This window comes from Miniopterus natalensis, chromosome 5 (genome assembly GCF_054644295.1).
Source record: "Miniopterus natalensis isolate mMinNat1 chromosome 5, mMinNat1.hap1, whole genome shotgun sequence".
Classification (NCBI taxonomy): Eukaryota; Metazoa; Chordata; class Mammalia; order Chiroptera; family Miniopteridae; genus Miniopterus; species Miniopterus natalensis.
This window is the reverse complement of record NC_142085.1, coordinates 51405476-51419527: the sequence shown is the minus strand read 5'-3', so window position 1 is coordinate 51419527 and position 14052 is coordinate 51405476. Positions and strand designations below refer to the sequence as shown.

At 39.9% G+C, this 14052-nt stretch overlaps 1 pseudogene; it reads right to left on the bottom strand.

The window, feature by feature from the left end:
• Positions 1-10575: 10575 nt before the first annotated feature.
• LOC107542755 (armadillo repeat-containing protein 1 pseudogene) lies at positions 10576-11371 on the bottom strand (annotated as a pseudogene).
• Positions 11372-14052: the final 2681 nt, after the last annotated feature.

The following is a 14052-nucleotide window of genomic DNA, read 5'->3' as shown; positions in this document are numbered from 1 at the left end:
TATAATGGCCTGTGGTAGGTCAAGTATGTTAGCCTTACATAAGAAAGAAAAATAAATAGAATTATTTCTAAACTCCCATGAGACACTGAACAGGAAAATGTAACCAAATTATTCATCATATGCCCTTCTTTTCTAAATTATTCTGTTTTAGTTCTTCAGACTTAACTTTTTTAAATAAGTAAACAGCTATTTTAAATGTGAAAATGGAAAGCAATTAAACACTTAATAATTTTAATTGCTTCAATTAAAATTGAGAATGATATAATGAAGATTATGCAATTAGGTTTCATTATGACCACTATATGAGAGAGGTTTCTTTTTATGAGCTGGGGAGGGAAGCAAAGAAAACTTTCAAGGAATTAATTATGCTTTACTTATTTTTGACACATTAATGTTTTCTTCAGGCAAAGTCTACTACAAATTTCTTTGTCGAGCTTCCTTGCTTTCTGGGGACTTTCACAGATATTTTTTTAAAAGATTTTTTTATTGATTTTGAGAGAGAGAGTGGGAGGGAGAAGGAGAAAAAGAGAGAAACATCAATGTGAGAACAAAACATCGCAACCCAGGTATATGTCCTGACCTGGAATTGAACTTGCAAACTTTTGGTGAATGGGACGATGCCTAGCCAACTGACCCACACTGGCAAAGGCAGATCTCTTTTTTTAAAACAGATACTTGTCTTTAGTGAGAAAAGGCAAAAGGAAAACAAACAAAAACTAGTGAATAAGTACCTCATAAAAAATGGTAAATTTACCAGACGTGACGATGATTTAGTGGAAATGCTATGCATACTGTAAAACGCGTGTGAATTTATCCACAGGATAAAATAGAGTGGCAGAAAACTGAATATTATTTACCACCAGGTAAATAATACGTGTGAAGCTGAATAATGCAAACAAATTCTAAATGTGCATAAAACATAACCAACTAAATACATATTTACTTAAGAGGCCCCATAGAAATGTACACTAGACTATTCACTAATATCCCTATATTAGTGTGAACATATTAAAGGGCATCTGGTCACACATGCCAAACATGCAAGACCGAGGGAGTGGTATATATCAGCTAATGTTAGCTTTCCACAAAGGAATGTGAGAGCCCAGGAGAGATCATTAGAAATCGTGGTAGAAGGAGGTGCCTGGAGCATTATCTTACTAAGGAACTGATAATTGTGACAATATGATAAAGTTTTGAACACACTCGCTCCAAATAATTAGAACTACAATCAATATAGCAACCTTGAAGCTAATGATTAAAGCAAATTATTTTTAGGTAAAGCTGAAAGAACCACAATGTTCAGGTAATGTCACTTTCGTTAGAGAAAACTACTTTCTTTTGAGTGCTGTACATATAATTAGAACTTGTTCACTCATTCATTCACTCACTCATTTATTCAGCAGCAGTGAACAAAATGACAGAAATCCCTGTGCCAGAAAACAGATACTAAGTTTGTCAGATGGAGAAAAATAAAGCAAGAGGGAAAGTGGAAAAGGAGTGATTTGCAATGACAATAAGGAGTTTAGGAAGTTGACATTTGTGAGACAAATAGAAGGGGGAGTGAGCGGTCTGGCTATCACCGGGAGCAATGTTCTAGGCAGAAGGAGAGTGGGTGCAAAGACCTTGAGATGGGAACAAACTTGACGGCCTAAGGAATGGCTAGGGGCCAGTGGGACTGCTGCAGAATGAAGTGGGAGACTCAGAGAGGTGACAGCGGGCTGTAGGTGGAGGCCATTTGAGAGGCTTCGGCATTCGCCCTGAGCCCTGAGACCCAGGAGCATGTTCTCTTCATGGAAAGTAGGGCTAGGGGTGGGGGACAAGTTAGTCAGAGGGAAAAATGGTGGGGGGCAGAGAACACAGCTGGTTGATCTGCAGTTATCGGTGACCCCTGAACCTGCTCTCATGTGGCTAAGTGAAATAATAAACTAGGGGCTCTGAGAGGAGGCCTGCGTTCTGTCCCCAGCCAGCGCTGACACCCCCCTCACTTCCCTGCAACCACAGCACCCTTTGGCTCCTCTGTAAGGTAGAACGCTGTGGGCAGGTGGGCCTTCTCTCGTTCCTCTTGTGGCTTTTTAATTCTGACCTCCCAGACACAAACATTAAGAGACAGCAGACCAATATGTCACACATGTCTCATTTCTTCACCCAGACACACCCAGCAGAGCTTATTTTGATGAAAAAGAATTTAAAGCTAGTGTATATTTTGCTCAAGTTGTCTTGCTGTGCGCTTTCGCTCCCTCTGCTGGTGATGAGGAATGTGAAGCCCGTCATTCTCCCATCGCCGGCTGGGAGCGTTGGAGGGACGCCTGCCAGACGTGGGTTTACAAGCTTTAAGCCAGAGGAGCGAGAAAGCCAAGCAAGCAGTGGGCACAAAGCAGACAGCCCGCAGGGAAGCCTCACTCTCCGGCCTGCTGGCAGGCCCACCCGAGTGCAGAGATGCCCAGGCTGAGTTCCAGAGACTCGGGGCCTTTCTGGGCTCCAAGACCTCACATCATCAAGGGCAGAATCGGGGCGGGGAAATGCTCTCAGTGCTTCTCAGAAACTGTATGGATAGTGAGATTGTGCTGCGAACGAGAAGTTAATATAGCTTTATTTGGAGAACCCCTTTCCTGTGAACCGATTGTAATCTCAAGGTAATCACTGTTGGGAGGGGGCCTATCTCCAGTCCTTAAAGGCTGAAATTGTTTATTTCTTTATATATTAGGAGGGCAGTAAAATTAAAGCTCAAAGTCATTTCAGTAGTTCTCTAAACTCATTAAATGACTACTCTGATTGAACTTTAAAAATCTGGTTCCACAAAAATAAATACTTAGTGCGATAGGCTTTCTTGAGTTTTCATGTCTTTCCTCTGTGAAACCAGAAGGAAGTCATCACCACCAGCAAAGCATTTATTTTCATGTTCTTGTGTGTGCCTGGCTTGACGTGGAATCCTGAGCCAAGTTAAAGAAAAGAAGCTTGGACACAGTTGGGGAAGAAATTAACTTGTATAGTTACTGCTTTATTAGTTCAAACATGTCCTGCTCCTTCGCATCCAGTGGCTAACACCCAAAATGAAAGCAGATCTGTTTTACATACAGCACGTTTCCTGGAAAAGCCAACAAATGTGAGACAAACATTGGTCGGGGCACTTGTGCGGTGTTAGGGCTCCGCTTACCTTTGCGGGAGGCCAGGAGCTGGGGGAGCAGCGGCCTCCATCCTTGCTCCTGCGGGTGACACAGGGGTTGTATCGGTGCAGGGAGCTAAGGAGGAGAAAATGCCTGGCCCTAGTTTCTTATGAGCGCAGTTGGTGCGGGACTGATGAAGTTGGTCTTATCAGTCAGTCACATGGTGTCTTTTGCCTTCTTCCTTATGAAACAATTATTTGTATATTTTCCTATCAGATAATTTGATTATAAACTCTGTGAGGGCTTAGACAATGTCTTACTCCTTACAGCTCCTAGTTTGTACTAGCTTCTCAGAGAGGTTGTTAAATATCTAAAGAGTTATATACCAGGTTCTGAATAAATGTTTATTGAATAAAAGAGTAAAGAGTATTGAGCTTTTCCAAAGCATACCAAAAGCTATGGATTACCTTTGATCAATAATAATGTTATTAACAATAGTTATATTTGTTAAGAATTTATATGTCATGACTATGTGATCAGCTTTCCTTTTTGTTTAATATTCCACATATTAGTGAAATCATACAGCTTTTATCCTTTGTCTCTAACATATTATTAGTGTAATACCCTTAAGACCCATTCATGGTGTTGCAAATGGCAAAATCTCATGTTTTTACACATACCACGTCTTCTTTATCCACTCATCCACCGATGGACACCTAGGTTGCTGCCGTGTCTTGGCTATTGTAAGTAATGCTGCAGTGAACATAGCAGTACATATATATTTTGAATAAGTGTTTTCATATTCTTCACAAAAATACCCAGAAGAGGAACTGCTGGATCATATGTCAGCTCTATTCTTAATATTTGAGGAATCTCCATACTATTTTCCATAGTGGCTGCACCAATTTATAATCCTACCAACACTGCACAAAGGTTCCCTTTTCTCCACATCCTTATATTTATATATTTATGATTTTGATTTTTCATTTCTCTGTCAAATTTAATTAAAATTACATATTTGTCATTCTTTTGTATTTAAAAGTTACGTTAAGTAGTCCTTTGACTAATGTTTGAAATTTCTTTGTAAAGCCTGTGAAACCTGATTGTTCTATCTCCAAATTATTTTGACACTTTCCTGCCCACAACTTTAATTGCCTGTTAATGCTATTTTTTAACACACCTTTTCTCATATGAGACAAAAATGCCATCTTAAATGTAAATGCATTTACAATCTCAACATGAGATCATTTCCCTGTGAGCCAGACAGCAGTTCAGCATGCGTTCAGGTGATGTGCATCGATTTCACAGTGCTCTAGTAAAACATCTCCTAGACACCATTCCCATTTAAAATGATAATTAGCAAAGCACCCTAATTGTTTATATCTTTATACATGATTAAACATCAGTGAGTTGGAAAACTATTTTCAAAACATATTTATAGGTATTTATTCTTTGAAAAGCTCTAACCATAAGATTGGTATGTGATCATTATTAGCATAAGATTTTTAAGAAAAGACTAATTGTTGCACATTTAACACTAAATAACTAATATAAATAATGTGAGGATTATAGACTGTATAAATTTTTAGCAAATATTAGACCTAATTTCCCTTAATAAGTCCCATTGAAAGAGGCACGTTTCACTTGATAAAAGAATATACCACTTTCGTGGTTCTCTAACAAGTCAAAGGGCTTGTCCATTTTCTTGACATTGTATTTACTTAAAAGAGTTTATCTAAAGGAAAAGAGCAAGGTTGCAGGCAGCTTAGAACAATGTTGTAATTGTCACTAATTAAGTGTCCTCAGCTGTGTCTATACTGGGCCACTGTTTACTTGCCTTACACATACTCAGCTGTAGGTAGTAGCCACACTAAAAATTCCTCCACTTATTACCTCCTTTGTTGTTTTCATTTCTACGTGGGGAAATATTGACAAATATGTCACGTTTGACTTTCACACTTTGTTCTGTAACTAGGTGAATTGAGGATACAACTATCCCCCCTCATTTTGAATTTTCTGTATAGAAAGTGGCTCAAAGTGGAGGGTAGGATACTGGCAGTTAGTTGCTCATGGACTGGAATTAATTATTCTGAGGAGTGGAAATTCAGCATGATTGTGCTGGATTTGGTGCTACAGATGCTCTCGAACATGTTCTTTCTAACAATAGCAAGAGATTCCCAAAGCTGGCTGGGAGTTCAGCCAGCATCCAACCACCAACAGAGTTAACTGTGACCTTATGGACCTAATTCATTACTGAGATCTACTTAGCATCATACTTTAACCATAGCTTTCCACCTTAGAGACATAGGAATTCATTTTTGCTACCTTGAAACATTCTTAAGGTGTTGTCTTTTTTGTCTTAGTTGCCATGTTTGGAAAAAAGATGATGGAAGACTAGACCAGTGTTCTCAAACTTTAAGGTGCACTTGAATCTCCGGAGGATCATATTAAATTCAGATTTGGATTCAATGAGGACCAAGAGCCCACACTGGATCCCAAACCACGCTAATCCCAAACCACGCATTGAGCGCCAGGGGCTTGCTGATCTCTAGTGAGCCTGTCACCTCTGACATCCTCTCATAATGCCTTTGCTCATGAAATATATTTAATTCTAGAGTATATGGTAAGTTCACAATTCATTGTGAACATGGTAATGAATGAGGAGCTAAATTCAACCCTTGGACTATTTTCTAAAGTTTTAAAATTCATAAATGTACAATAATAATAATAATAACTGTAGGAATTAGGCGTTAAGACTGTGTGCCCATGATTTTATCACTAAATAATAAATGGCAAAAAAGAGTAGATAGCATCTTCATCATTATTACCACCCCAGAACTTCCCTGGGCCACATGAATTATCCATCAGTGTCAGTGATTTCACTTTCCTCAGTGCGGACACACATTCTGAGAGAACTTTCAAATATGTATTTGCAAAACATTTTATGGATTTTATTTTGATGCACTTATTTTCTTCAAGATACCCCAGAATTCTGGACATCTTAAATTTTTCTCCACTTTTGCGTCGGGCCATGTTTCTCCCATATACCACAATACCACCCTACTCAGGCTCCCACAGACAAAATTAGATAGAATTTTACCATAGGGAACTCTTCTCCTGAAGTCTTTTTATTTAATTCTGTTTAACAGGTAAGTTTCTAAGAAGAGCAGAAATACACTCACAGAATTTAAAAGCCTCTATGGTCTCTTGTTTCTTGGGATGTTATTTTAGCATCTGCACTCAATTTCAAAATCAGCTTGACTATTTTATATTCTTATGATTTTATAAATCTTGAACAACATCATATATCTTGGTCTCTTGATTTTATTGCACCAATTGTTAAGTGGTGGTGTGAAAGATTTTAACAAACATATTTTTAAGGTGTTTCCAGTGTTGTGCAAAGCATAATATGAAAGTCTGAAGTAAGGGCTTATGCTGATAATGCATTCATGATTGAACTATTTGTATATTAAATATGATTGTAGGATATAAATTAACTTAAGCTCTTGAAATTTACGGGCGAATTCAAAAATGTAAATCTGCTCAGAAAAAAAGCTTTATCTCATCCGTTTGTATGGTAATTGATGGTTCATAATGAAATAATCTCATGCACAGAGTCCAGCTAAATTAGCCTGCCTATAATGCGCTATCTTGAAGTGACTTCACATTCTCATTAGAGCCTTTCTAATTTCCAAAGCAAAATTAATGCAATTAGTGATCAAATCAATACATATTGATCATGAGTTTCTTGAATATGGCATGAAAATATCAGGTCAAAAAGAAAGGGTTTTTTTAAATCATAGAATTAATATAAGAAATTTAAGTTGTGAAAAACAGCATTGTGCTATTTTCCATAGTAGCTATTATTTATAAGAAAGCGGTGATATGAGTTTCTGCCATTGTTTGGATGAAATTCAATGTAATGCAGACTCCCCTCCCGTCCCTTCTCCCCAACACATCAATACTGTATTCATTGCCCATATGGATTTTCTCCCCATAAATATCCAAAAGCAAATTTTTTCCTCATGGTGCAGAATTTCAGATGACTAATTACTCAAAAGCATCTCTTCCTTTTGACATGTAAATGTAAGCAAGATTTCAGGGAGAAGTGCACCCCTCCCACCCCGAGACCCAGTGAGTGTACCCATAGGGGGGTGGGCTGTGGTTAAATGTATGCAGGAAGGAACTTGGAGCCCAGGATAAAAAATCAAAACACATTTGTGGAAATTAAGGGACTGTTGCTTTTCTACATACTAATCAGCTTATTTTGGTGTGGAAAAAAAAAAAAAGATATTTCCAAGAAAAAAGAAAAAAAGACTCAGCCCTGGTAGTTCTTCCTACTCCTACCCAAATGGATTCTGAAATGTGTTCACCTGGTAGGTAGACTCCTGAGGTTGTGAGGGGAAACTAGTGATTAACTGTCTTAACTGCTCAACTTTTTGTACTAAAAGTCACTGCATTACACAGACCCTGCAGGAAAGTTCTGAGTAAACCCAGAGAAAAGGATCATACTGTTGGGTCAAGTCTACCTTCGAGATCCTCCAAAGACTCAGCTGGGGAGAAAAACCTGGCCCAAAGGAACTACAGATTGCAGTATGGCCAGCAAGTTTGTTTCTGCATCGTGAGGACCTGTTACGGCCTGAGCCACTTTCCCTAAGTTCTGTTTCAGGACTGTATTTCCAGAAGTTTTACAGCATGGGAATAAATTCTCCTTTCTGTCTGTGGTAAAATTCAATTGCTTTGTATTTAAAAAGGTAATCAGTTTGAAGTTTTTCTTGCAATTTTCACACCATAGGAACATGAATAAAGCTTTTCATGGTGTGTTAATTTATAAACTGCCATTACTGAAATGAATGGCAATGACAGGTGTACATGTTTTGTTTACAGATTGGTCCCATTTACTTGAAAGGGATTTCACAGATTCTGGTTGAAGTTCAGACATTCATTTACCGGTCTGAAACTCTTTGGTGCTCTGGTGAGGCAACCTGACAGAACTGATTTAATGTCCTCACCGATGTCACAGTGCTTGGAATTAGAGAGTGTTTTGGTGAAAATAATAGATTTATATTTGCCAAATCATCTTTTAAAATTATCCTAAGAAAAACAGTACATATGTCTATAGGTGTTTCTAGAACACTACTTAGAACAGCATTGTCCTAAGTGTGTTGTACTAATCCCTACTTCTACATGATGTTTCAGCAAAAAGGGATTCCATGGATAAATATAAAGTTTGGAAATGCTTCATAGACTATCATTTTGGGGGGGTAAATTTACAATGCATATTAGCATAATGAAGGCTCTGAGAAGTCCTGCACTAAAGGAGCCTGTTTAATGATGTTTATTTCAACATTTCCCAAATTAATTTGGCCACCCAGTCTTTTCCTTCTAAAATCTATTAATGTCCCTTTGGATCTGCTTTGAGATACTCTGATTTGAATTTGGTAAATGGCAGGGAAGTTATAAAATTGGAATTCTGGGGAGATGCTGAATGACAATAACCACCTCACATTTTATTTTGACCATCAAGAGAGAGCTGGAAAACTTAGTTCATGAACATACTTCTCCCCTGAACATGAATGTCTTAATCCTCAACCTGAAATATTTCAATCAAATTAGAACTTTAAAAAAATCACTAAGACTGACAACCGTTACCAGGACTACCTATTCCATAATTTCCCACTTTCTGAGAAAAAAACATAAAATAGCTCTTTTAAAAAATTAAATAAATAATACATACTCTTTATAGAGAGTGCAGATAAACAAAAGGAAAAAGTTACCGGCAACCCCTGTAAATACCTTTGTGTCTATTTCCGTCTCTTTTGTATGACTATAACTAGTTATTAAGCTGGATTTGGTACATGCTATTTCATAACCTATGTTTTTCCCTCAGCGACGCACAGCGAGAACGTTTCTAAGTCATTCATCTGTAACAGCGTTGGTTTTTTCCTTGGACACACGTCGCATGTTTTTAAAAGGCACAAGACGTTCAGTGAGTACACAGCCTTGTGTTTAGGGCTTTCTGCGTGTCCTGGAGGGCACGTGGCAGGGCGGGTCCCACAGACATCCCTGCGGTGCTGCGGGGCGGAGGGGCCTTAGGGAGTCGGTTGTACCTGCGGGAATCACCTCTGCAGAGGGGCAGCAGGACCAAGCAGAAGCGACAAACGCTGCCTGGGCCTGCGGCAGCACCGTCCTCCCCCACACTTCATCTTCCCCAAACACCCCCTGTGTGGGGGCCTGCCTCACAGGTTGCAGGTGACATCTGCCCTAGAGACGGTCCCTGCAAGGCGGAGAAAGCGCTGCCCTCCCTTCACAGTCCCCCAGGGCAGGATAGCCAGTGCCCCTGCCTATCAGGACCTCTGGGGTGATCGGAGCCCCAGCCACCCTCACTAGCCAGCTCAGGCTGTCTAGAGATGCCTACTGTCTAATGCCACATCTAAGGTGCCAGTGAATCCCTGGAATTGGCCCTGGTTGCTGGTCAAGCTCTGGAAATCTGTGTTTTGCTGCTGTGGGCTCTGATCCTGTGGGACCTTAACAGGAGCTAGAGGCAGTGCTGATTTGATATTTAAAATTACTTCTTGTGGAGCTGTGAGCATATGCCACGGGTTATAAGAATGCTTGCAACAAGACAGGGGCATATATAACTAGATTTTCTAAGGAAATGGAAACCAAAACTTATTACCTTTTTTAAATAGACCCCCATCTGAACTAGATGTTCCCTCAAATATATTTTCCAACTGTTTTTGCAGATTCCTATGACTCCTACCACCCCATAGTGTCTGCCTGTCTGCCACTGCTCAGACATGTGAGCACCTGAGGATATGCTGCCCTGTCTTATCTTATTTGTATAGTTTTTGATTTTTATAATCAAGCAGAGGCCCTAGACACTAGTTATGAAGCAGGGAGCTTGGGCTCCTGTTCCAGCTTTGGGAAGTGGTTAAAAGCATGGACTCTGGAGTTTAAGTCTCAGTTTGCTGTGACCTTGGGCAAGTCATTCAATCTCTCTGCCTGGCTTTCTTCATCTTGAAAATGTGGACAGTAATAGTACCTGTTTTGCAGGGTTATTCTGAGTGATAATGAGTTGATATTTATAAGGCTCAGAATAATGCCTGGCATATAGCAAGTATTCTATGGCTATTAATTTAGTCATGTCAAATGGCTCCTAAATCCTCTGTTTCTTTTTAAAATTTATGTTTCCTTTTATTATTTTACAATATATTTCAAAAAATGATGTTATAGTTGCCTTAACTGCTCTATAAGACCTTCATAAACAAAGCAACTCCACCTGTAGCCTCTGTCTTTTTGGCACTTAGTAGGGCAAAAAGTCCAATAAAATGTAAAATGCAGCATACCCAATCATGTAATCCAAAAACTTTTCATGATAACTGATTGCAAATTGCACCTGACATTTCACCACAACAAGGGAAAACCGGCCCCTTGTTCATTCACACAGTCCTTGTGCCCAATAGTGAAGTCACCAGGAGAAGCATCTAGATGAAAAGTTTCCAGCTGTGCTCAGCCAGCGAGCCCACGCTCCGGGTGGGCCCTGACGGGGTCACTGCCTTATCCTGCTCCTTTGTGGGGCTCTCATCCTCAGGCAGGTAGTCTACTAGGGCAACTCTGTTCTGTTTCCACAGTGTCTTCTCTGCTTCTACTTTTTACCACTTGCTGAGCCTTCATAACCTTGGTTGATGCCATCGCTGATGCCAAAGCCTCCACTTTCAAATCTGAATCGATTCACACCACACATCTTTGAACAGCCATTTAAAAAATAAAGCTAATAACTCCTTTAATTTTTAACAAAGCCTCTTCACATAGATTTCTCTGAGACGTATCATCAAGACCATCTATATGCAAAACTACTGTTTTAGCACATTTGTTTGTAGTTGCCAGAAAACAACTGAGCTTTCCTTCGACATGAATTCATTTCATTGAAACTATCACTGTGTGCCATATTGGAAGATTGAAGAATGTCATAGATTTCAGAAGCCAGCATTTCATTTCTCCTGGGGTTGTCATTTCCTCTATAACATTTTGCAAGCTTAATGTCATAGCCAGTTCTCTTTCCACCTTTTCTCTGTTAGCATGGCATTCTGCCAAGTGGACACCAGGGAGTTGGGATGGTCCATAAATAAAATAAAGCCAGGCAGACACCCCTGATCCTGGGCGATGGCTCTCCTACTTAATGGATCTGCTGCTGGATCCCATAGCTGGTAAACTAGGGGTTGAGCATGAGGTTCTTCATTCATGGTGGAGGGGGAAGAATTCATCTTCTGTGTCATACGCATGAACAAAATCTTCTTAAGTTCACAACAATAATTTATTATCTCAGAGCTTCTGTGTGTGAGGAATTCATGTGCAGCCTAGCTGGATATTGCTGGCTCAGGATCTCTCACAAGGCTGCAGTCATCTGAATGCTCAAATAGGAAGAATCTTTTTCCAAGTTCACTCACATGGCTGTTAGCAAGATTCAGCTTCTCCCAGGTTGATGGACATAGGGCCATACTTCCTTGCTGGCTATTGGCCAGAGGCCTCTCTCAGCTTCTTGCCACTGGGCCTCCCCATAGAGCAGCTCACAATATAACAGCTGGTATCTCCCAGAACAAGTGAAGGAGAGACCAAGAGAGAGCCCAAACCCTCTGTTTCTTCACAGGTACAAGTGAGATATATAGCAAGTGACCAGCACATGCCTGGAAAATGTTACAGACTCAGTGACACTTCCTGAGCCACACTTATCCTCAATCCATGGTGTGCAGTTGTAAAAGTTCTGGACGGGGGAAGCACGAAAGCACACTACAAGCTGCCCTACAGCAACTCCTTGGTCCCCTTGCTTCTCAGACCTCTCACTGCATATCTGCAGTGGTCACGCAGTGGCTACTTCAGTTTTACCACCCCAGATTGCTGCAGTCATTTCTCATGAAGAGAGATTGGAATATGTATGTGTGTGCTGAGCATTCGTGTCAAAGCGGCAGGGAATGCTCTCAGTTCTGTATTTCCTCAACCCTGCCTCATAAGCCACGACACTTTGTAGTACAGATAAGAAAGGAAATCAGAGCTGGGTCTTCAGCTTGAAGCTGGGAAGGAAGCCCATTTTTAATGGCATTGAAATAGGAGGTGAACCTAAACCAACCATTGCTTATTTATGGCTGTAGTTATTTCTCTCTGGTACATCCCAGAGGGTTACTTTCTGTTGTTAATTGGAACTTCTAAGCCGTTTTTATTTACAAAGTGTTTTACAGTCATTGGTATTGATGACTTATAATTCCCCCATGAGTTAGGTGTCAGGATGAGGCATTGACATGGGCCCCACTCTCAGGAAGCTGAGACGTGAGGGTGGATAAATCTGCCTGCCCCCTCCTACACGGCAGCCATGGGGTCCCGCTTTGCTTTGTTTTGGCTCGTCAGACGCCTATTACCTTCTCCGTGTGCTCTGATAGCAGTTACGATTGGATTCCTGGATTAAGGGTCTTTTGAGGAGGGACTGAGAGCACCAGTGGCACAGAATCCACTTAGCAATTCTTTTCTTCCTCCTGCTCCCCATTAAAACAAATTGTCCTGGCAAGTGTATGTCTTTCAGCACACTTATTTTGTTTTTTAAAGAAGTAAGACAAATATCTGCCTGTTTATTGTTAAATTTGTAGTGCCAGTCATGACAAGCATAAGGATAGTAACACTTTTGCCAGCAGGGTGCTTATCTGTTTTACTAGTTCAGAAGGGCTTGATTGATGTGAGAGACCAAGGTCTCAGTAAAGATAATTTAGCCATTTCCATACAGTTTATGCTTGTGTTAGTTGTATCCTGCAGGGGAGTCCCAGGGGGTGGCTTCCTTGACCTTCCCTCTAAAAGGTAACACATAGGAGATTCCTAAAGGAACCATCGTCTAACAAGACTAATGATGGCTTCCACGCCTATTATCATTCAGAGGCATAGAGAGAGGCTTTAGAAATGCAGTACCACATTCCTCCCTTGATGTCCCACATGATCTATGAAGGCGTTATGTGGCAGATAAATTAATCATTAAAAACTTACTGTTAAGTCTTTACAAATAATAACCAGGTGTACCTTGATTACCTTTGATCTTAGTATATATTTTTTCTGTCACCAAACAGATGATACATAGCAGTTTGTTTTACTGACAACTAATCTGAAAGAGTCAGGAAAAAAGGCTATTTTCCTCCAGCATTTCTTTCTGTCTTTCTTTTTTTTATAAGTTAGAAGGACTAAAAAGAAGTTCTTCACTCTGTAATAGTTCATGACAGCCAGGATCGCTTTTTCATATTCCTTTGCTGGGGTGTGAGTATGAAGCATCGTCACTGTTCATTATTCCAGCTATCCTTGCTTTTGATTTATTTCTCCCATTTATTGCTACTTAGTATTTAAAAGTCCTGATCAAGGAACATGCTCCACATCTTGTGTGCATTAAGTGTTCCACGATACACAGGATTCCACTTAATGCCATCCCTTTGGATTGAGGTGGAATTTTTTAATATATATAATGTATTTTTCATCACATTAACCATTTCCAAAGCTAACATTTTCTAAATTCCACAAAGAAAAGGGTGATAAAATGAAATAATGTATGTGCAACTATCAAGGTAGAAATATATAAGACAAACGAAGAACGCATCACAACATACGACAGGCTTGGTAGTACACATGATTTAACTATTTCCTACTGAGAACAATTCTTAAATGTTTTAATGTGCTTTCGGGAAAACTCGTGTTAATAGAAATTGTTTGAGTAACTGCTCCATTCAGGAACAGCACCAGGAATGTGGTTGTAGAGATGAGTGGTAACAGGAAAGGAGAGTGTCCTTCAGCAGATAGTAACAGTTTTGTAAAGAAGTCTAAGGAAGGAAGGCAGTTGGTTGAAATTTTTGTTCATGCCACAAATCTCTACAATCAACTCCATTAAGAAAGACAAGTTTTTATTAAAAGTCAATTTAGAGAG